The 24,574-nt window shown below is 45.1% G+C and overlaps 1 protein-coding gene across 11 annotated transcripts in view; it reads right to left on the bottom strand.

The window, feature by feature from the left end:
- The window catches only part of MAP2 (microtubule associated protein 2), a 191,981-nt gene that overhangs the window by 65,586 nt on the left and 101,821 nt on the right, over window positions 1–24,574 (bottom strand). For 9 of the 11 annotated variants that reach the window (XM_085228136.1, XM_085228139.1, XM_085228129.1 and 6 more), the window contains one exon: window positions 22,565–22,624. The exons of the other annotated variants lie outside the window; for them this stretch is intronic. The gene's annotated coding sequence lies outside the window, so the exon portion shown is untranslated. The remainder of the gene's footprint in view (window positions 1–22,564; window positions 22,625–24,574) is intronic. 11 annotated transcript variants of the gene reach the window in all.

The following is a 24,574-nucleotide window of genomic DNA, read 5'->3' as shown; positions in this document are numbered from 1 at the left end:
TTTCCCATAGAGTCATTTGCATTCTCCAATGACTATCAGTATTTATACATAAACAAAACTAACCATTATTCGCTACTTCACATGTACTCCACTCCTGTTAATTAGTCCGTGGCAGGAAAAGAAGCCACTGTATGAGCCGCAGGCTAGGGCTGTGCCTCGTGGAAAAACAGCCCAGTAGGTAGCCTTGGAAGGCACCATATAGTAATGTGTGTTTTGATAATAAGGTGACTCTAGGGAATGAAAGGCTTGACCTAAGTCAGCAACATCGAATCGAAATCCAGCAGGCCTTGCAATTCTTTCTTCCTGGAAGAAAAAAAAGCATCTAAAAGCAATCAGCTGAATGCAGTCAAGCAGCCACGTGTCACAAAAGGCTGAGCAGTCTAGAGAAGAAGGCAGAGAACTGCACAGTGCATATGTTCCGAGGGCACTGAATCAAGAAACTTATCACAAAGGAACAACAGTTTCCAAGGAGCCAGGTCAGTTTGCAGAAAGCATCTAAACATAATGACACAATGAAAGATTATCACTGCTTGACTCATAATTATTCATAATTGATATCTGAACCCCCTTCTGATCAGATACAATGGCTTTCAGAGTTGCTTTAAATTAAAAAGTCATGGTGAATCATGAATATGAGATTTCATTCACAATAAATATGTGACACAAAAAATAATTCCACCCCAAAAAGGAGAAGCCCTGCTGTTCTGGTAGGTGCAGCCCTGTTCCTACCCCCACCAGCACCATTCCCCAGGGATAACTGACTGAACAGAGACTGCAGGAGAGGTAAAAGTTCCAGCCCAATGTTCCTTTGAGCTGCAACGAAAACAGTGGGCTGAGCAGTGTCACAGAGCTTGGTGACCCTGAGATGTGCCCCTGTTGGCCACCATCAACATGCTCCGAGGGCTGAACAAAGCCTATTCTGGGAAAACAAGGAAAGATTTCCATCTTCATCCTTTGAAGAAGCTCAGAAAAGAAACCAACCAACCAACCCAAACCCCAGCTCAGCTTTCCCTTCACCAGTGCAGTGCATTTTGCACCCCAAGAGCTGCATGAACTTTCCCACCAGCATCCCAGCTCCGCCCAGGGTTACATGAGAGAAACCCACTGCCCCCTTGGGGAGTAAGGCACCAGCATGGGGAAATGCGCTCCTAAAACTCATGTGGATGGAGGTAATGGTTGTTATCCCACCATCACAGCTCAAAGGCTGTTATCTCTCCAGAGCCCTGTTCCAGGCAGACGCTCCCCGCCCCACTGCGAGCTCTTGAGGAAGGATATTCACGTCTTTACAATGGACCGTGTCACAGAAGTCTTCTGTGAAACTAACAGAAGTGCTTTTATCTTTAAAAATAAATACAGTGGGCAGGCTTCAATGAGAGCTGTGTGTATCTGGAGGCAGAATTTGGCTCAGTATTTGTAATAGATGGTTACAGAGTGAAACATGGATGAATTCATTCTTGACTCCCCTTTATTCATCAAGTGCTCTCAGAGTTTATAATGGTAGTAGAAACAGTGCAAGTGAGTCACACAATGCATCTTTGTGCTCAGCAATTCAGCAATGAGTATCTGCCATACAGCTCAGGTTCACAGCCAGCACACACAGGTGTGCCTCTTACCACCAGGCTAGCTGTTTTTCTGTCATTTAATTAGCATACCACGAGCTTAAATTAATCAGGCAATTTAAAAATTGACAGAGAAACAGCAAGAATGGACAAATATTATGGCAGTATTTAAGTAGCATTACGTATATAAAAAGAAGAAATCTGGAATAGCTTGAGCAGTGTAGGGAAACACGGTACTTAGGGAAGCATATTTCCCCTTTCCACTATGATTTTCTTTCTTTTTGCATCAGCTGCGATGAAGGTTTTCAAAAAATATCAGGAATGAAGGAACAGGCAGTCCTCTCAGAACGTCACATTGCCTCAGTTAAAACAACCTGGAGATCGCAGGCCACAGGAGGGCTGGCTGGAGTGCCTGTGCTCCTCCACAGCTGCCAGCAGCTGCAGTGACGAGACACTCCACAGCCCTTCAATTCACGTCCTTGTAACTCACACGGTGCACTGGGGCCAGCCTTATGGATCTGAACTGGACATCCTGCCTTCCAAGCTAATAGCTTGTAGCAGAAATGGTTGTAAAAACTAATTCCCTCTTCCTTTTCAGACATTTGGGAGCTGTAGTGAGAAAGGAAATGCTTAAACAACTTGGAATTAAGACAGAGGGACAAATCTCACGGGGAATCTGCAATCCAACTTTGCAGTTACCTCCTCTTTCTGCAGACATGTATTTCTTAACCCAAACGCTCCTCTATGTGACAGAGGCTCCTGCTGCTTTGGCTGGGCTGGACGCAGCCCAACCGCTTTGAACTCAACGTGCAACAAATCACCCACGGTAACACGCTATGAGAGCAAGATGCACAAAGCTCCAGATAATGCTGATGTAGACATTCTGCCATGCTAGCTGTCCTTCTACATATTTTCTGAGTTCATCTTGTGGAATCATCTTAGCATTACACTAATACTGCCTTGGCATGTCAGCAGATGAATTTGCTATGAATTTCACTTTTTAAGAGAACAGAATTAGGCCAATGCTGAAGGATTTTGCAAAGTCCTTGCTTTCCTGGGGGATGTAATCTAGCTCGTACTGGTAGATACCTTAACAGAGAAATCTTTAATTCAGATCCATGTGCCAGCAGGCCAATTTGGTTATGCATCTGAGTACCAAATACCAGGCAGCATGGATTAAAAGGTCCCAAGGGAACGTACCTCACTGACAGCTCTGCCTGGAGAAGCGGAGGAAAGCATTTGAGAATCCGGAGGCAGCAGTAAGAATAAGAGCCAGAAGGTGGGCAATCGCAGCAACCTCCTGCCACACCAAAAACCCAGCCTTGGCTTTCACATGCAGGTCACAAACACTGTTGGGGCTACGGTTCTAAGTGGAATCTCCAGATAATTAAAAAATAAGGGGACTGATTTTGGATGTCACAAACACACGAAGAGATCTGTCCCCAAATGTCATCCTTGCATTTCACTTAGCATGTATTCTTTCTCTAACTGAATTCCATTCAGACATGAGCAGTGTGCCTCACACAGATCAGAGGGCAGACAGCAAACGTATCCTGTGCATTAGTCCTCATACCTACAGAGTTTGGTCACGCTCTGCAAGCTGCCAGGAGATTAACAGAAGTCACAGGTGATCTCAAATGCTTAAGTGCCATAATTCTGGTAACAGAACATATTAATAGACAGAATTATACATTTCCCTCAATTGGAGTCGCTCTGCCTCTGAAGCTTAATAAAGGACAAATGGGTTTATCTGGTAATTTGTAACAAATACAATTCATTTCTTCCTTGTCCGCTGCCCGAGTTATTAGCTTGCAGCTAGACCCCTCTTTCTAGACAAGAGCAAGACAATCCTCTTAAATACCACCTCACATCTGTCAAAAATGCAAGCAGCATTCACCTATGCATGCTTGTATTAGCAACTGGGTTTTAAAGGCTCTTCCATTCCTGTGCTGCAAACCAATAGTCAATAGCCACGTATTTTTTGTAGAAAATCCTTTAAATCATTCTCCTGATCATACCTTGAGTTACAAAACTGATGAGAAATAAGGGATGGTGCCTGTATCACAGGCAGAACAAAGGCAGCTCCCTGCAGAAAGAGCAGGAAAATGTACTGCAAACCGCATCCTTACCAGCACTGAAATGAGGGGTGCTCCAGTCTCCGGAGCAGCCGAGCAGACCTCCACCAGCACTGCAGAGAGTGAGCAGGGAGCCAGAGAGCTGCTGCCCACGCTCCTCCTTGCCCATGTGCTCTCTGGGGATACGGGGATCGATCTGAATTTCTGTGGTGGGGTGAGAACAGCACATAGAGGGACTGGGGTCCAGACAGTCACACTCTGCTCTCACTGCGACCTCCTGACCATGTCCCAGGTTTTTTCCTTAACCCAGTGGCAAAACTGTAATGTGCACCAGGCCAGGCATAGCTAACTCTCATCCAGACAAGCATAAAATATTAAAATCAGTTGAAGTCTAAGGAAAGTTCTTCCAAAATACAAAATTCAAGCCACAACTGAGAAATCACTTCTGACATGTTTCCTCAGTTGAGAAGTTCCCTGAAATCTAGAAACCGATCTCCAACTGATTTCATAATGTAGAAGCCACACTTAAGGGTTCCTTCATTCATTTCATGGTTCTAGCTTTGATGATGCCAAGGAACAAACACATCAAAACCTACCATTAAAATTGAAAGATAAGCTGGTGACGCTGACAAGGGCGATAAATAGATTCACAAATGTTACAAGCACCATCAAAGTCAAGAATAAGCCCTGTTAAATTATCAGAAACTATGAATGTGGCTTTAGAAAGGCAGGAGCTTCCAGGTGTATAAAACATCTCTGAGACCGCTGTGATGATTTCGCAGCCAGATGAGCTCTGGCAGAACCACAGCTCATGGCTGAACAGTCACCAGTAGAGTGAGGTAACCAATGCATAATGGGCTGTAGGCTGAACGTCTGTCAGAGGGCATGGAGAACAGGAACAATTTCACATGAAGAAACGTGACTTCCTGACCAAGCCCCTTGCTCCACACCCAGCAATAAATCCTGCACACCCAAGCAAGGTACAAGATGGCTGAAATACAGCACCAGCAAGTTCCTTGGTGAGACAAAGCACGGCAGAAGCATAAAGCTGGGCTCCTAAGCAATGAGAACACCTGCTAAGGCAAATGACAGCTTCATCCTGCCTTGTATTTTTTTTATAGCTCTGGGAATGAATGGAGCGGGAAGAAATTTTTAGAAAAGGATTTTGCCCGGTGAGCTAGAAACCCCTGAACAGGATGCTCTGTCTCCTCTCTGCAGCACAGCACAGCCTGACCTGCATTTCTTTTGGCAGCAAATGGGTCCATCTTGCTGCAGAGTGAGAACAGGTAAATGGATGAGGAGGAGACTTTCAGCTGCCACTCCTGCTGGACACAACCCTTCCTTGCTGGGGAAGGCACCAATACTCCCAAGCTACAGAAAAGCAGAGCTGCCATGCCAGCCAACCATAGGGTGCTGCCCTCCACAGCACTATGCACATGGCCTCACTCCCACTCCGAGGGGCTGCACAAACTCACTCAGGCGTCAGAAACCTGAAACCAGGCACCTCTCACAATTATGAAACATTACCAGCAGCTTCTGCCTTCAAAAACATAATCTACCGTAGGGCTCAGCCCTAGTTAAAAAGCTCTGTGAATCCCTGCCCACTCCTTCCTGTTCCTACACCACCCCTTTCCGACAGTTTCCATCCACAACGCTGTATTTTTTCACAATTTACCATTCATCAAATACACTCACATACAAACATCTACCACCACTCATAATTGCTTCCTGCAGGAGAGAGGAGAGGCACTTCAGCTGGTGAACGAGATGTAACCATAACAACAGCACCATGACAACTATAAGTGATATCTGCAGCAAGAAATAAGGCAAAAAGTTACTGCCAAGAAATCCGCTCCACGCAAAGGACAGCAAAAGCACTAAGGAGGCATGAGCAGTTGGTAGAGGTGCCAACACCAAGGAATATGAGTCACTCTGGATTTTAAATTGTGCACAACACTGCAGTTTTTAAGAAGAATCAGTGAAACAAACACTTGCCTCAACAATTTAAGTCTGTATTTGCATCTTTATAGCCTTTCGCTATTGAAGCATTTATAGAAGGGTTGCTACACATATCACAAGTTTCCAAAAGCTGGAAGGCCAGCTGAAATCAGTAGCTTAAGGAGATGATTTTAAAGTTCACTGTCTTCTGACCCTCGGTAGTGCCAACGAGCCACGGACTTGCTATGGCTGCTACAAAGCAGGCTAACAGCTGCGTGCTTCCCTTGCTCTCAGCTCACACTACCTTACTTACATTTGGATGGGTGCTGGGAAAGGCAGCCCACAAAAAGGCTAGAGTGCCATTTTGCAAGATTTCTCTCCTCCCTGCATTGACCTTGCTAAGACGAATTGATGTGATGTTGCGTCTCTTCTCTCAAGAGACTCCGTGATGGATGACAGCTTAAATTAGGTAGTGAAGAATGTAATTAATTATGCTCATATGTGACTCACTGTCTCCGTTCAGGACAGGTCTGCAATCTGTGATGAGAACTAGCCCGTTCAGCAGGGAGGTGCCACTCTGCTAATTCTGAACAGAAACTCACAGAGCAGCAATCTCACTTACCCAGAACGAGCTCCTTACCTGCACTGGTGGGGCTTTTCCTTCTCCACGTACATCAATTACTCTCGCATCCCTTCGTTCTTTCACTATGACCTCATTAAATGTGACAGGTTTTCATACAATCTCAACTCTACTCTGCGAGCTTTTAATTAAAAAAAAAAAAAAATGTTGCCTCTACAAACGTGTTTGCGCTTTTGATTTTTCAGAGGTCTTACCTAACTTCCAAAACTAATTCCACCCCTGCTACAGCACAATCTCTGAAAATACCCGGATGCTATCTTTGGGAGCACTGTCACGTCAGCTACTAGAAATGGTAAGCAGGAGGCTCGAGTCAATTTCAGGCAGGCTCTTCCCTGAAAACATACGCAGGAGAAGCAGCCCACGAGCAAGATTCAGCAGCACAGCTTTTGCACAGCCTCCAGGGCCACGCAGCCACACGCAAGGGGCACTGCATCACCTCCATGGGAAAACTACCCAATTTGGCCACCATCCCAGCTTATCCGTCCTCTCACATGCTGAGGGTGCTTGGCCTCACAATGCTCAGACACACCAGGCAATCATGCCAGGCACACAGAGGAAGCAGGAACATCTCATTGTCTAGCAGAGACACTGTTTGTTCATGCTGAAAAAGAGCAGTGGACAGAAAGCTTGTTCTGAGTCCCCTCCACCTAGACTCCCTTAAGCATTTTTCATTCTCGGTTTTGTAGGTAGAAAACCTTAAAGGCCCAGGAACCCATTACAGAAGCCAATGCCTTCACCTGCAGCACAAAACAACTAACTGTAAATAAATAAGCAAAAACAAGGAGATAAAGGCTTGTAAAACTGATGGAGGGAAAGCAAACTCGGCACGTGGCAGCTAGTGCTACAATTTTCCTTCCTGCAGAATGCCTGAGTGGTGACTGCCATGCTGCAAAACCCTGGTCCCACCAAAGCAGTAGGATTATTTCATCTCTTCAAGCTATTTTCTAATAATAATATTACAAACAGAACACTTCTATTAATTTAAATACGCTCTCATGCTTGCATGACTTAAAAACATGCTGTCCACCCACATGCAGCCACCCACTCGTATGACCATGACTGCATACCCTGGCAAATAAAATACTCTCTCACTACCTGGAAATGAGAATACCCAGAAATCTTTTGTGCTCTTAAAAGACTCTAGAGGGTGAAATCACAATATTTGGGATACAGTGTTATCATGTGATAGCTTTTCCCTGCCAAATTGTAACTCAACCAACCCTACAGCCTACAAAAGAAATGAAGCAGTCACTCCCCGCTCTGCTCAGGCACAGGGGATGGAGGACAGAGAGAACACAACAAATAAGGAAGGAACTTGGAAGCACAGAAGCTGAGTTTGCAGCCCTTGCTTTCAAAGGTTTTTTTCCCATTGGAAGGACTTCGGTTAAGACCTTAGGATATGCATTCAAGCAGAAACAGAAGTTTATATGCCTTGGCTTGTATTTCAGCTATAAAGATTGCTTTAATTTTGAATTCCTTTTTTTGGGGGGGTGGGGGGGAGGGAGGAGGGGCAGGTTCTAAAGTATTAATGCGTAAAGAGGAACCAACTCACTGAGTCATTAAGGCTTTCTGAAATCTTAATTGTAGGCCTTTGCTGTGACAGCAAGTCCTATTTCAGAGGCTCTTTTCCTCCCCCAGTTCCCATGGGTGCGTGCAATCACTTGATTCTTGCTACAGGTTGGCTTTAACCTTCTTCTGCTGCCACCCAGTATCTTCCCACCCTGCGCCAATGGGCTGACGTAGATGTGTGAAGTCAGAGGTGCTCTCCTGGGATAAGAGGAGGAAAGAATGAGCACTGTGGGAGGCAAGGAGCAAGCCCGGGGCCAGGAGTAGGGAAGGGCAAGAAAGTTGTGCTGGATGAAGAAAACGTGTGTCAACAATGATAAGATGTGACTGATGAACAAATTTAGTAAGCAAGGAAAAAGTCTGAAAAAAACAAAGCCATGGGGCTGAATGTGTTGTTTTAATATAAAGAGACAGCCAGGGGGAAGGAGGGGAGTCAGAATTTGCCATCTCCAATCAAAACATCCAGCCTATACTCCCACCATAAGCAGTGGCCAACACGAGCTGCTCTACACAAAGAGGCAAGAAGCTCCACTGAGTTTCAGTGTCACATCAGCATGTTCTCAACAGACACAGTCACCACCTGCTAACACAGGCCTGATGGTTTCCATCACAGTCAGGTGCCTTCATGCCTACGAGAATCCAGATCAGGTTCCCTGCAGGCAGCAAAAGCGAAGTCCCCCTCAAGGTCACCTTCTGGACAAGTGGAGTAACCTCTCGAGGCAGCTCTTCCATGGACTACAGGCAGAAAATTCCATTAAATGTTCAACAGGATATAAAAAGCATAGCGGGAGATAAGGCACGCACAAAAGGGACATGGAAAATTCACAAAAGCATTTATGCATTCAGGTGCTCCTGAGATCTTATTTGACAGAGACCCGGGATCTAACACACAACGATTGAGGCCACTTCTGAATTTCCCTGGATTCTTCCTGTTGCAGTCTTTCAGTAGCACAAATACTGATGCTGGATCAGAATGTCTGAACGCAGTAAGTATTAATCACAAACAAGGCACAGGCGACTCCTAAAAGCTGCAGAGTTTGCAACCAGGATGATTAAAGAAGCCTCTGTGCAAGAAATGACTAAACAGGCTGGGGCTCCTCATCCTGAGAAAGAAGGGAACTGGATGGTGCTCTGTAGTGGTATGCAGCAAAGGGAAGATTAATAAGCAAACAACCCCCCTCTCCACAAGGAGCAACAGTGCATCAAGCAGGACTGACTGTGGCAGGCACTGTACAAATGAACAGAGGTGATTCCTGCTGCAGGGAATTACAGACAGTGAATTAGCTACTGCAAGAAGCTGTGCGTGATGAAAGCTCACGGCAGTTCAAAAAGCAACTGGAGAGTGATCATGGACAAGGTTCCATGGGTGAGGGCTGCTGCCGGGGATGGGAAGTTGAAGTACCGATGTCTGGGATGGGGAAGTCAGAGGGAATGGGAAGTATAAAGTAAGTTAACTAGCAGTAGCCTGGAGCTACTGGACACAAGAGACCCAACTACAATTAGGCTGTCATCTGTGATTTCTTTGACAGCCAAACTCTCCAGGTCTGACCTTGAAACCTTAGTGTCCTTTCAGATAGCTTTGCCTGTGTGATAACTGTTGACACACCTCTAGACCAAGTCTGGTTTTTTTTAGCTTTTTTGGCTGCCTTTAATATTCTCTGTCCACAAGAGCAGTGCAAAACTTTCCAATCCCAAAGTTCAGCACTATACAGATGTCTATATTTAAGTGGCTGCCATAGCTGGATTTCCTTGCTGCCAGATAGACAGTGATTTATTCTGTAAGTTTTGTGCCCTGAGCTTTCACCAATTCTCTTCTTTTCATGCTGAAGCCCGGCAGAAGTCTAGCAGTAATAATTAGCAAGCCATAAAAATCGACCTGATTTGTGGGAACCACTGAAGGATGCAAAGAGACATTTCTGTTCAAGGAGGTAGGAACAAAGGCGCGTGGTTACTGACCCAGTCATGTCAGACCTAAATTTTGAGGGAATCCCAAGTGATAAGCATCCTGCAGACTGAACGCTGCCTATTCATTCAGCCCTTCTAGCAGAGTGAATGAATCATCTTTTCAGCCAGAGACAGCCCCTCTGGGTCAGAGCTGAGGTCGGCGGTGGGGCATGTGTTTCAGACTGCTTGCCCTAAATGAAAAGGAAAACGTACAAGATTGCTTATGCTGCTGCAGCTCCAAGCATTTCATCTATAAAACATTTACATTTAGCATCTCATGAGACCTCTTATAAGTGGCAGCTCAGGATACATCGCCAGGTCCTTCTGGAAGGGCCATCTGTCTTCCCATGTCCTCATGTCCTTCTTCCACAGACACTGTTTTCAGCTCATCCTCCTGTTTGTTCCCAACATAACTGTGAGCTCAGTGTCACTGTGTGCTGTCTACAGACTTTTAGCATAAGGAGGTCAAGTTGATTTTGCAGGACAGGTTGAAAATGTGCACCCTCTTTCTTCAGCTGGTGAACCAGCCCCTTCCGAGTGGCAGGGCACAGTCTGCAGAGCTTGGTTTTGCTGCATCAGCAGAGGGCTGAACACATGGAAGAACATGTGTCTGGGCTGTAATCTGGTGTTTCAGCTAGAAACTTCTAAGGCCAACAAAGCTGTTCATTTGCTAGCGCCTGGCTGTGTAATAGGTGTTTTTCATTTACAGTGTAATACAGTCTGTGTCATACCATGTATTTTCCTTCATAGTTTGTTAAACATTGATGCTCAGCAGGGAGCTGTGAAATTCCATCACAGTTGATGGGAAAAGGGATGTCTTTAAAAGCTGCCTCCTGCAGCTTTCACCCCAATATGCATTTTCCTCATTCCTCTGTTCATTAACATCCAGTTTTCCCTCTGAACTTCTTATCCAGTTCATTCCCTGCAACTTGCCTCCACCGTGTTGCTTATCCATCCTCATCTTCCCCCACACACCCATCATCAACAAAACCACTTCTGCCTAAGAAAGCATAATAAGCCTGACTGCCAGAGGGAAAAAGGGCAGGCACTACATGTCTGAGCCCAAGCTGCCTTTCCCAAGCAGGGTTCAACCACTCAGATGGGCACCTCATGCTTCCTCTACCCTCCTCCCTCGGCACATTGCTGCTGAGCAACAGACAGCAGGAACTCATCCCAAGTACTGTCTCAGAAGTGTAACAGGACTTGCAGTGATCCAGCCCAGGCCATAGCCCAAAAATCAGACTGAGGTTCCTGACTGCTCAAAGATCAGCACTATGCAGAGAGACAGATGATATTCAGAACAGCCGGGCACCCCACTTCTCAGTCCACGTCTCCCTTTCTGAGGCAAGCAGCAGTCAATACTTGCTCTGCAGTAACACAGACCATGCAGTACAGAAGAGCACTCTTGTTAAATGCAAAGCACCCTTGCTGAGCTGTGAAGACATACGTACAAAGAAACAGATGCCGAGTTTAGGAATAGACCAAAACAACTGGCCCAACAGTAGGCTTCCCCCTTTGGCCTCATTCCTCTCCCACCCACTCTCAGATGCAGAGGTGCAGATGGCTCAGGCCCAGCCCCACGTGAATCCAGAGTAGCCCTGCCATCAGCGTTACACTCTTGAGAACAGAAACCTCGGGGAAGGCACTGAGGTTCCTCCATCAGCTTACAGATCCTGAAAGTCTCCTCTTACCCCACACATGCTTTCTGCACGCCATCTGGCTGAGCTGGGGCCTTTTCCAAGAATACAGTATTGAGGTAGTTCCCAGCACTGCTGGTGCCCCACATTATGCACTGTCAGCAACAGAGAGATGATGAAAAGCCTCCCCCGTCCCACTTTTTTTTTTTTTTAATAAAATACCTGTATGTTATATAAAGGATTCTTCTGCTGCCCTTATAGCCGTTTCCAATTTGAGAAAGCATTTATATGAATGAGGCTGCAGCACAAACCAGAAGAAAGAATAAAACCCTAAAGCTCCTTTTCCAGAAGCACTGCTAAGATCAAACCCCACTGTGTGCATGCCAATCAGCAGAGATTTCCAGAGCGGATTTACTCTGGTGCTTTGTCAGTGTTCTCTGGGAATATTACAGAAGCCAGGAGATTTTTCTTGAAGCAAATTGTTACTTGTCCTTCAAAAAGGCACCTTATTTGATACAGAAGGATTTGGGATGGGAGGAGCTCCTAAACAGCAATCCTTGTTATTTCAGTTGACTTTGCATTTGTGGGCATTTTAGAGGAGCTGTATTTGGCAAAATGGGAATTGTTAACATCTGGCTAATAAAGACAACAATACCCACATCATTATACTTGACACAGACCCGTGATCAAGTGCAAAAAATTACCATTTAAAAGATAGAGTTGATCATTCAAACACCAACCATTCAAACTGCACGCTGCTTTGAAGAATATATTGCGCTATGCTTTGCTGTACGGCTTCCAAGGAGCATTGCTCATCACCATTTGCAGCTTCTGAAATGGGGGTGGCATTCTTCCTTTTTCCACGCAAGGAGTGACTATTGAGACAACATGTTTTTAAATAGAAGGCTTCTTTATATCAATACTAAATGCACACAACTGTGACGAGAAGTCGCTGTGGAAACAGTTCTCTCCATTTAGCTCATGTTTCATTGCTGTCTCTGTTTCCTATTTCAAAAAAAAAAAAAAGGACGTGGCTATATTTTCCTCAGCTCTCGACCTTTCTCTGTTGCTTTACCTGTTCAGAATCACAGGAGATCTTAACATGAAAGATTTCCAAAATGTATTGAGAGATTCGTGCACACTGCCCAAAGCTCTCCTAACCATCTTTTCATGCCAGAACCACCTTCTGCTGCAAGCAGGGAGAAAGGAAAGGCACAGGGGGAGTTTGCATTAGGGTGGGTCAGGACAGCATTCAGAGACATCTGCTCAAATTGCCTGGCATGTTCTCAGTCAGTGCTATGGAAAGTGCCAGGGAAAATATTCTCATGACCCAACTGCAAGGCACTTTTCATTCCAGGTCTTCATCAAAATCTAGATGAAGTATTCCTTCTGCCTTAGTTCCCAATGTTCATTTTCCCATTTCAGACACTCCTGATCAAGGAAGCCATAAGATCACAGAAATGGAAGGAGGCAACCAAGGCCTGGTGATGTAACCACACTAGGAAATACACTGAGGGCCCACGACTGTCCTCTCTCTGCAAACCACTGCAGAGCATTTATGCATAGTCAAATTAGGTATGAAAGGGCATAACTGAACAATTACTGAACAATGAGCTCCTTTGCTGGAAAAGGCCTAAAAAGCCGATGTATTCACAAGGAAGAAGAGCAGCCTCACTGCAAAGCAAATGAATAACTGTGCAAGTCTAAGGAGACACTGAGAGCTTTCTTCCCGTAGCTGAGATGCGTCTGTCCTTTCCCAAAGCAAAGGGCAGCACTCTGTTTTATTGGCAATGCTGTTAGCTCTGTAAATTTTACTTTCAGTACCTCTCTGAAGGTGTGGGTCTGCCCCTACTGAGAAAGTCAGACACATCCATGCTGGAAGGTCGCCAACGTACATTAATCACCCACAATACACAGACAAGGTTGTAATTCTTCTACAGGTTGGCCAGGCAGAGCCACTTGAGAATGTAACGTTAACCTCCTGTAGGTAAGAGATAGTTAAAAACAAAAAACCACCAGCTCATTCCTACAAGTATTTAACATTTTGTCAGGAAAAACCAGCTTCCTTCTCAGCAGCAAAGAGCAAGCAATGACTTATGTTTCCTGACACCCCAAGAATTACTGGCTCACATTCCCCTGTTCCCTGCCTATCTGCAGGACTACAAATACACTGCAGTACAAATTCATTAAGTAACACAGAGCTCAACAAATTAAAGTATTCTCATTACACATGGCCAGGAAGCAGACCATCTAGAGATCAGAGTGCCTGATTTCCATAGGTTACCATGTTTTAACCATGTGCTGCTTTCAAGACCAATTCATTAACAGAAGGCAAAGCATTCGATTCAGATCCTTCCTGATTTCCTTTTAACCCCTTCCTGCTGCTCTCTGCACTACTGATACATACTGCAATCAATGAAAATCCCATATTTGTTCCCCAGCTTTGCAGGCATTTACGTGTACGTTTTGCTGGGGGTCACATTCCTGGTAGTGAAACAAAATACCTGCCAATAAGGGAACTGCAAGAATTACAAATACAGTGGAAATGTGATGCCGGAACACATCTGAAAGAATTTAGAAGCAGCGTAAGGAGTACACGTTACACATTTGTTTAATTGCACCCTCTTTACATAAAAGACAACAATAGAACGTGGTAAAAGCAGAACGGGATTTTCTGCATTCAGCAACACTTCCTTCCATTTTCCTTCCCTTGCCATCTCTGCACCAGAAACGCTGAAATAACCAGCATTGCTGCAGTTGTAATGACTTAACACCCACCTCAAGCACATACAGAAAAAGACTAATTTTGTAAGCTTCAGCGCTTTTAAATTATGCTTGTTACCATGAGAACTTGATTAAAATGCCACCTACAAGCTTGCAGAAAGGGGGAAAAACAACAACATCAACAACAAAAAATCTCCTTTTAATCAGTGGTAGTACACTTGCTGCAATGCAGCATTTTCATGAGCTCCACAACCTTCTGCAGTGAGAGGCAGCAGAGATGCCCAGATACATTTTGCTGAATACTTGATTCTGGACAAAATTTAGCTGACAGTGTGGTTGTCACCCACCACTATTACAAAACATTCCGTTCAAGGAAGATAAAGCACATATGTATGTTCTGCCCCACGTCACAGATTTGAAACTAGAACATTAAGTGCATGTGCAAAGCAAGGGCAGCCTGACAGCTACCTGGGACAACAAAGTATTTGTTGTGTGATCTGAGACAAATCAAAGCTACTCAGAGTAATTTACTGGCCACCTAGTGAAGGAGTCGCCTCATGCAACTCTTTTTAAGAAAAGATGGACACATACACTTATCCATAAGAAAAAACCCGCCACTATTCTAATTAAGAGCCAGACTGCATCCCATTTAAAATGAGACTAGAATGAATTTTCCCATGAAAGACCAATCCCCTCTTGAGGATAACATCCATGTTAGAGCATAAGGTCTCCTCTAAAGAGTTTCGCACAAATCAGCCCAAAGAGCACGTATCTATTACCAGTGGAGGGCACGCATCACGTCAGAGACCCTGGCTGCCATCTTCTAAGGAGGAAAATGCAAACTGGAGCAGGTAGTTCTATTATTCCTTCACCTGCATTTTCATACAAGATTATTAACTGTTCTATTCACCATAGAAAACAATGCATTCTTCACCAGAGGAGGTGACAAACCTATGATCTGACATCAAGGGACAACAGAAGCTGGTGATGCCCTGTATGAGTAGTTCAGGTATGAATGGAAATAGTACCATGTGGACTCAAGGGCACAGAAGGGTATTCTGGGGCCGCTGGAAGCTCTCAAACATGCAGCAAAACACACACAGAGGCCAATGGGCATATCAGAGATGGGAGTGGAACGTGGTGCAAAGAAGTCTCAGAGTATTGGTTGAGACTAGCAGGACCAGCTCAGTGAGATCACTGATGCTTTTTCCACCTTGCCTTCTCTATTTCTTTCTGCTAACTGCAGTGAACCTGGAATCCTGCTCCCATAGGGTTAAAAGAAGAGCGAGATGAATGTCACGATTATCCAGACCTTCTGGTGATGAAAACAACATTTCTCTACTTTGCGTTCAACGAAAAGCCTGGCTTATTTTTCACAGGCATGGATTTTCCAGGAGATTAATAACACTAGCAATTATAAGGTACTTCATTGAATAAAGAGATTTCTATTTTATTATCTATGGACTGCTGAGATTATGATTGTCTCATCTCTTCTCTGGATTATTGTAATTTATTATGTGCTGCCACTTTGTCCTCTTCCATTGGGCATTAGCTGCATACGGTTTGCTAAAAGCAACCAAAGGAGAGCCTGCATGCCACGCTCATAAGAATCTGCACCAGCAGAGGTGACTCACTGTCACTGTCACCACTGCTGAAACACACCACCCACCGCCTCCCTGCGCTCACACCCACTGCTTGGTCTCCATAAATGTTCACCAAGTGTCAATGAATGTCAGTGAGTGCCACTTTTTCCGTGCGGAGGAATTCAAGGACATACCTTTGTTTCATATGCTCTTCCATCTCAGACACCATTCTGTCAGCCTGTCCCTTTGCTGCCATCTGTCACACAGCAACACAACATAACAGAATATTGGTGGGACGGTTCAACCTCTACTGCCATACCACCAACATCCACCACTGATGCTGTGGGCCAACATCATAAAATAGGAGGCAGTACTTTCAGAGCAGCCCTTGTTTATGTTCTTACAGTAATGAGGATCTTCCCCAGGGCAGAACAGCTCTACATCTAAGGCACTAAGCTGCAAGATCAGAGTTCAGTCCAGGGCTCTGCTCCACGACCTTGAACTTATGAATAAATAAGCCCGTGCTTCAGTTCTCCCATCTGTAAAACATGAATTATCACATTCACGCTGTCCGTAACTTGCCTATTTGTGCTGCAAATCCTTCAGGGCAAGGGCTGTCTCTTTACATCTGTGTGAGGATGCTCTGGCTCCCAACCGACGTCTTCATAACCAGATTTCAGAAAGTTTTGTTCAAGGAAGTACACTGACCAGACACAGCATCTGCCCGGAGGCAGCATGACAAACTTTTTCATGCAGTAACCCAAAAGGAGAAGATTGCAACACGGGCCTCTGACATCAGTGCTTGAATAGCTTCCTGAGCACGCTGGAGAAACAGAGGTGCCAAGACATAATGTGCCTCCTTGAATGCTCTGCAAAAAGCAGCAGCCCGGAGCTTTGGATGTTCAACTTCTCTGGTCCCTGAGAGCCCAGAAACTCGGCTCTGCCCCCTGGTCCTGCCAAAAGGGAACCTTAAAGCCCCTGCTATCAAGAATACCCCCAGTTCAAAACGTGCATGTAAAGTCTCAAATGAAGGCTGCAGCCCACCCACCACATTAAGGAGCTCCTATTGATGATGCCAATGTAAAAAAAACAAAAGAAAAGGAAAATTATTCCATGTCTGTAAGGCTACTGGCCTGACCAACTAGACTTCCTCTAAACAACCTAGTACCCTCACAGGCTCTCCATAACACTTTCCTCCTCTTTCCTCCAGTGATCTATATAAAGCTTTCTGCCTTTCTTCTTCTGATAGCTGCTCATTTCTAAAATTCCTTTTATAAACAACTGCCTCTGGTAGCAACTAAAAATGTGATATGTTGAAGTGCCAGAATCCACAAGTAGTGCCATAAATCACAAGGTATGCACGTAGTCCCTGCTTCCAACTTCTCTCCACAGCTATGTAACAGGTCCTTAACATTTCCTCCTGACATTAAAGCAGCATTGATTCCATCGGTTAGTTCAGCTGAAGATGTGTCAGTGTTCACACAACCCAAAAATACTTGCTCCCTAATTCTCTCACTATGCTTGTGCTCCGGTTGCCTGTCTCTGCTGTCTGCTGTGTCTATCCACACACATCGCTGTGAATCACACTGGCCAACTGCTGTCACATTTGACAGAAGACACTAAACTCCTACCTACCACCTTAGGAAATCCACAGATGGGTAGAAGAGATGAAAGACATGAATGCCTCTGTGGACAGAGATATATAAGGAGAAGAGCTCAGCCCTTATTTCTCCTATGGCCCTGGCCACCAACCTACCTTGCCAAATACCACCAATCATTTTAACTGAACTCAAATCAGTATGAAGACTCAACTTCAGGCATTTCAAAGTAGATTTCCTCTGAAAGGTATAGAAACATTGAAGTTGCAGAAGGAATGCTTTATCAGCTCTTCCTTACTTTGTTCAGTCCAGAAAAAAAATAAAAAAAGCTCATCTTGGTTTAATTTGCTATTGCTATTGCTAGTTGAAATAAAACATCTAAAATCTGCACTTGGGGAAAAAGAGGGGATGGCGTCTGATTCCATTTGGGGCAAGCCTTCAGCTTAATTTTTAATAGAGCTGAACTATTTTGTCTATTTCAGTTATCTGCTGCATTGGTCAATACGTAGAATATGGAGCTGCATTAGTAACTGAACTGTCAGTGAATTAGAAAGACATATTCCTAATGGAAAACATGCTAAACCGCAGAGAGACAGAACAGTGTCGTGTATTTCCTAACTCTCAATACACTGGATTTTAAGAAGGAAAACAAGAAAAACCAACCCACAAATAAAACAGAATTAGATCCCTAGCTAGCTGCATAATGTATGTGTTTTCATGCTACCACGTCCCAAGTGAACTGCAACACATGAGTACTGATTTCCATCTACGATTTCCCAGCGTGAACTACAGGGTCTCTCAGCTGGTAATTACACCAGCAAACATGGTCTTACCAGCATGTTGTCTGCTTCTCACATCTCTGTCTCTCTTCCTACGTCTGAGTGCAAGCTCTCAGGGCTCTGGAATAACTCCACTGTTGGAGCACACAGCATCTAACACAACAGTGATCTAAGGCAGACTTGGACACCTAGTTACTAATATTATGGTACTTAGAGCGCTGAATCGCAGAGTATTAACAAGAGTCACAGCAAAAGCTGTTGCACACAGTAGCTCGCTCCCAGGCACACTGTCATTAACCCTAGACTTGATCCTGCTGTGTCTAATTCTGCTTTCATTCCATTCATAAAGTGGAAGCAAACTCCTTCTGTGTTCTTACAGTTTTTCTACAGCAAAATTATGTAATTGTATAAGCAAGGAAAATTTTTTTTTTTGCACAAAAAGGTTTTAACTGAAAGGAGGGTACAGCATGCTCCAGAGGAGTCTTACAGACATGGGTAGGAGTAACATTATCTACTAATTGATAAGAAAGGGTTGTGGATTGAGCACTTCAAGATCTGCCCCACACATCGCACACAAACACAGCAAAAGGCCAAAGAGGCAAACTGAAAGTTTTATTACACAAATGTCCTGGAGCTTTCTGATAACGAATCTGAAGATGATTTGGAAAACAAAGAGGAAAACAAACTGTCTCTCTAATGTCAAGATCTCCCTTTACACGAGAAGCCCCCAGCAGACCATGGCTCCTGCACTGTTATCCCACTCCCTATGCAATCCTTCCAGCTGCCCAGCATGTCAGAGCCAGAGAACGGACTGATTCATAACTTCCTGCTTCAGAAGGAACCTGAGTCTCAGAGGGGTTAGAAAGAAGGGAAAAAAATGACTCATCTTAAGGATGACAACTAGAATAGTTTCTGGTCACGATTATGAGGAGTTTTCTTTCATCAGCTGTGCTGGAAAGAACATTATGATTCAAACATCTGTTCTTCTCATAAGCTTCACTCCTCAACACAAACGAATCCACGCCTCTCACAAACCCCTCTCACACCAGAACGCTCACAGCACTTCCATTACTCCCACTGTCTCTTTTCAGAAGCGTGTTTACTAACATCACTGCTTACGGCCAGTAACTCAGCCCTAACCCTGGGCATCAGGTTTTCTAGCACTGAGCCCACAGGGGCCAGGATTGCTGAAGCAGCCGGTGACTTGTGCTACAAAGACACTCAAAGCTCTCCTCTTGGAGTGGGATCATTTTTTCCACGACGGCGTGGCAGGCAGCAGTGACTTCCAACCCCAGCCCTGCCATCAGCCAGAGCCAGGCACTTCATGGAAGACTTCCATGGAACTCAGCACTAGAAAGCTATGTGAAAATTCAACATTAGCACACTGGACCGCTTCTTGAGCTGCAGGAAGCGCTATGTTGACTTTACTGTCAGAGATGCAAAAGAAAATATGCTTCTCAACTGCTCCTAAGTTTCCACGTGAGCTAGAAACACCAGCTCACCTTCCTTATTTTTGCTCCTCTGAAATATGGCATGGCAGTGGGAAGGCCTAGTGCTGGTGCCAGCTGCTAATCATGACAAAAGCAATGAGCATGAGCTGCAGTGCACAGAACAGTCCAGCTTCCCTTCCTCACCAACCTCGTCCTGCAAATCAACCTGTCACTGTTCAGCATTATGCAGGGAAAAGTAAGGAAGACATTTTCCCCTTCTCCCCCAAGTTCTCTGGCCCACCTCCTGGGCCCACGGAGCTGGCGAGCTCCTTACCAAAAAGCTGCAGCAAGTCATATCATCTCTGCCTGTCAGTTCCTCCCCGAACAATCTTGATTCCGGGCTGTAAACAGGTTTGAAGCATCTACTAGTGACTCAGCCTGAAAGGTAGGATTATTACTAACACCAGCACCATCATCATCATGATTTACCAGTGACAGGGGACATTCTCCTTCCTTTCCATTGCTTAACAACCATGCTTGAGGCCTTTCAAAATGCAGCAAACGCTGATGATAGCAGATAAATACAAGTAAGTCGATTATGCTGTTCTGGCTTTTGTTCAAAACAGGCGTTTTCAAAGGAGAGTGCAGAAAATGACTATTAAGATCACAAGAAAGGAGGAAAGAGGCAGGTTGATTATACAATCAATAACAGCACTCCCTTCAAAGCAAGAAAAAAGACTGATGACAAAGGATAAACACAGAGGAAAAAAAAAAACAAAGGCTGGTTTTGTGCCATTGACAAATTTCAGCTGGAAGCTAGGGAGAGGTTTCTAGCTCACAGTGCAGTTGCAGAACAGCCTACTGGTCAGTAGGAGACTACTTTTAAGAGACTGTTTTTTGCTGAAAGAGGGCTAGATGTCATGCTGGAAGCGAGACTGGGTGTGCCAAGAGCCTTATTCAACCCTTCCACAGTTGCTTAGTGGAGATGCCTCCTTGCAGCTCTCCCAGTGCCAAGCAGGAGATACGCAAGCCAGCAGTGTGGGAGAAGAGAAGGCAGAGCCAGCAGGGGCACAAGTGTTCTCTCTGAGCGTGCTGCAGGTCCACCTTGGTCCCACGCTGTCCATAAACATATAAACACAGCACGATCATAGAGCCACGTTGCTTTTGAAGCCAAGCCTTCAGCTCTAAATGCTAGGAACAGGCTACACCGACATCACAGCTCAGCAATGTGATCTCTGTCACCCTTCTGCAGCCCTCTGTGCCACCCTGCTGGTTGTGTCGCTTCCCCTGCCCACCCAAACCCAGCCCTGGTGATGCCCTTGCACAGGATGCACTGGGACAAGCTCCTTTCCCTGAGCCCCGACCTCCTTTATCAAAGCCTTTCCCCCATCACCCACTTGCTGCTCATTATTTTTACTAGCTTTTGCTGCTGTTCTTCATCTTTATAGGGACAAAAGACAGCTCATGCTCATGAGATGTTATCACAGAATCACAGAATTGTAGGGGTTGGAAGGGACCTCTAGAGATCATTGAGACCAACCCCCCTGCCAAAGCAGGTTCCCTACACCAGGTCGCACAGGTAATCATCACAGGTAATATCAGGTTATCATGCCATCACTGATGCAGTGAACCAGCACAGAAAAACCTAGTTCTTATGAACAAGCCTTTCCTTCTCTTTCATTTCAAACCCACTTGCCCTCTTCTTAAAACGCCTGAGCAGCATCAAGAGGCTAGGGGGTGCTCCACGGTCTTTTCCTTATTTCAGGAGTAATAATTCAGACCAATCAGTTAAATATGCACAGACTCCTTAAGCCCAGCAAAGTAGATGTCTGAGGATTTTATCACCAGCAGAGAAATGGTGACCGCAATGAAACTGCCCGTTACTTTAAATCTACAAAGCTAATTTAATCCTCCATTTCGTACTCACGCATGGCTGCAAGGGTACTTCAGGGCCATGGGAAAATTCCTGAAGCATACAGGATCAGTACAAGCAGTGCAGTGCTGCCCTAGGGCATGCCAGGAGCTGACTGTTCCTTCCCAAAGTGCTGGCACATCCTCAGGCACACTGCTGCCACCAGAAAACCCCCCTGGATATTTAGGGTTAGAATGTGTCTAAGCAAGTGCAAATGCACATAGGGTGGGAGAAGCCTGCGTCCCCTCTCCAGCAGGGCATCCCTCATGGACAGGAGAGGCTGGCACACATGGCCCTCACCAAAAAACAGCACCTTGCATAACTTCAGCAAAACAGGGTCCATAATGGACTGCCCGCTTGTGATGAATATCAGTCACCATTAACTGCTTTCTCCCCCAGCCCTCACTCTCATATCCTGAAGTTCAAAATCCTGCCTTCAGCATTTCAAACTTGTGCTTGAGTGAAAAGGAACTATGTCTATCTGTAAGTTAAATTAATAAATACCTATGAAAAAATACTGGTAAAGCAAGTATCTGCTCATCAGTACAGTAAAGGCCACACAGGTTCCCTATAAAACTTGGCTTCAAGTGTCATAGAGAGTTTTCAATCATCTGAGATGGGCTCTCTTGAAAGATTTCTTTTTTCCAAAGAAGAATGAACATTCCAAAAATGTTCATTTCTCAGATCTAACCTAACCATTTTCAATTCTGGAGACATGGCAGTACTAGCCTCCCATTAGGCTTTCCAAATTTCCAGTGGCACAGCTCAGCACAGCACAGGGCATGCTGAACCAGAGCTGGGTGCAGCAGCACTGTCGCCTCTTCCAGATGCTCTCCTTCAGTATCAACACCACCTGTGTGGTCCAGTGTCTCCACCCTGAGCTGTAAGCGGGTCCTCGCTAACCAAACCAGGAAGACAGCTCTGTAGGCAATGGGCACAGTGGCTCCCATAAGACACAAGAAGCTTTGAAAATAATAAAAAAAAAAACAAAACAAGGAGGAAACTAAAAAAAACCAAAACAAACAAACAAACAAAAAAACACAAGAACACAAGTGGGAAAGTGGGAACTAACCCCAGAAAAATAAAGTGTTCCAGGAGTTTCTCGCTCTTTTCTCAATTCTCAGAGTCAGGTAAAGCAGCCTCCTTGTGGAACTATTCTAGCAAGAAAAGGGGTCATACCTGTTCAAGCAGATGATAGGGTGCTCTGCGTGGTTGTTAAACAAGGATAACTCTCTGTTCCTATAAAAAAATAGAGAGATACACACTCTATTTAGTCCCTGTTCAGTTAGTTTAGCACAAACTCAACACTGTAAGGGCTGAGATGCTACATACTTCTACAGCAGGGGGTCTGAAGCCTTCCCCTCTTGACGCACATTAAATAGCAGAAGGTACACCACAGACATTGCTAACTCCCTCTTGTGATGCATTTCATTTCGTGAGAAATCCTTGGGCAGTAACAGCAACCAGCCCGTTCAAGCAGGCTCTTCTGCGTGTCCTGCCTACCCGCCCTCTCCCTATTGCAAGTCTTTCACCAGAGTACACTGGACAAATATTATGGATGCGAACAGCAGTCTGGCACTGAAATGGTCACTGTCAGTGAGAAAGGTACCCCCAAAGGTGTATGACGGGGACTGCTGGTACTACCACCTGCGTTTAAGGCTGCCTCTCATTTGCTTTTAACTTCAGTGATTTTAATCAGGTTCTCCTTCTCTCACACAGAGTGGATCTCCTTGCCTGCACCAAGATGCTGGTGCAGGGCTGTGCCAGCTGCAGTGCTTCACCAGTTTGCCCAAGCAACACTCAGCAAGAACTGAATGATTCTGCGGCTTTGAAGGGGAAGGTTTCAGACAATTCTGACAGCAAATGAAGGGAGAGCGACTGCTCCAACACTCTGCAGAGGCTGTCAGCGGAGCGTACCATCCACTTACATGCAATAATTAGTGACATGAAACGAGCTGTATGGAACCGCAGCTCCAGCTACCATCAGTTCTAACCCCCACAGGATGAAGAGGAATGTTAAAATAAGCTAATTAAGCTAGCAGAAAGATCGATGTTCTGGACAGCTGAGCGTTCAGCGCTCCGTGTCCTAGCAGCCCTCCCATGTGTCACCCATACAAACAACGCTGTGCAGCACATGCCAAAAAAAGGTGGCTCTTGGGAGGGTTAAACGCCTGGGGCAACAGCATTCAGCCCTGACACACCTGCAGCAGGCAGCCCAGGTGACCAGATAGCATTTTAAAGAATAAACAAAAATAATAACTCTGTACTTACACACGCTCATTTATCATCAGCATTGAACACACGCTCCAGTTGCCCGAACTGAAACCTCAATCAACTCTCTGCTGAAGGTCTACCATAATAAATGTGATTTTAGCCTGCAGCTGAATATCAAATATACCAAACAATCAAAATACAGCCTGGGAAGCATTTTTCTGTCCCAGGAATTTGCTGGGGACAGCTGTAATCAGCAATCCCACCTCCTCCTGACCAGAATGAAAATGAGACATTCCAGAGAATCTCCCCCAAGGAAACAGGAGGGACATCCACCCACAGGGCAGAGCTGGCAGCTCCAGACTCAAAGCATTTATCTAGAAAGCAAGAAGTTAGCATTTAAGTACCTGTAAGAATCTGGCCCCACTACTATGAATGGAGTTTTTGACTTTCTCTGGGCATCTCCTAGTAATCACAGTGCAGAACGCATTAGGAAAGCTTCCTTTTTGTGTGTATATGTACGCCTATAATTTTTTTTATTTTTTTTATTTTTTTTTGTCCCTCTTGCTTCAGAGGAAAATCTTTAAAGAATTTGTCCCAGTGAGGAATGCACAGAAACTGGCAGGCTTTACACCAGTCTTGTGCTGTGATGAAGGGACGCACTGGCCCACCAGTTTCAGCACTGCAGGGGATGGCACCTGGTCTGCTCTGAATGCTGCCTTTCCAGAGGGACGTGGCCCAAAACAGATGAGCTGCATTTCACTGCTAATTAGAAGCTGCAGTGGAGACCTTTTGGTCTTCCTATTTATTCAAAAGAATAAAGTACCTGTCTTGCTCAGAGATGTGGATGCCCCATCCCTGGTGACATTCAAGGTCAGGTTGGACCACACTTGAAGCAACCTGATGGAGCTGTAGGTGTCCCTGTCCACTGCAGAGGAGTTGGGCCATGTGACCTTTAAGGATCCCTTCCAACTCAAA

The sequence above is a fragment of the Meleagris gallopavo genome, chromosome 7, assembly GCF_905368555.1.
Source record: "Meleagris gallopavo chromosome 7, MGAL_WU_HG_1.1, whole genome shotgun sequence".
NCBI classification, from domain to species: Eukaryota; Metazoa; Chordata; class Aves; order Galliformes; family Phasianidae; genus Meleagris; species Meleagris gallopavo.
This window is presented reverse-complemented; position numbering and strand designations above follow the sequence as displayed.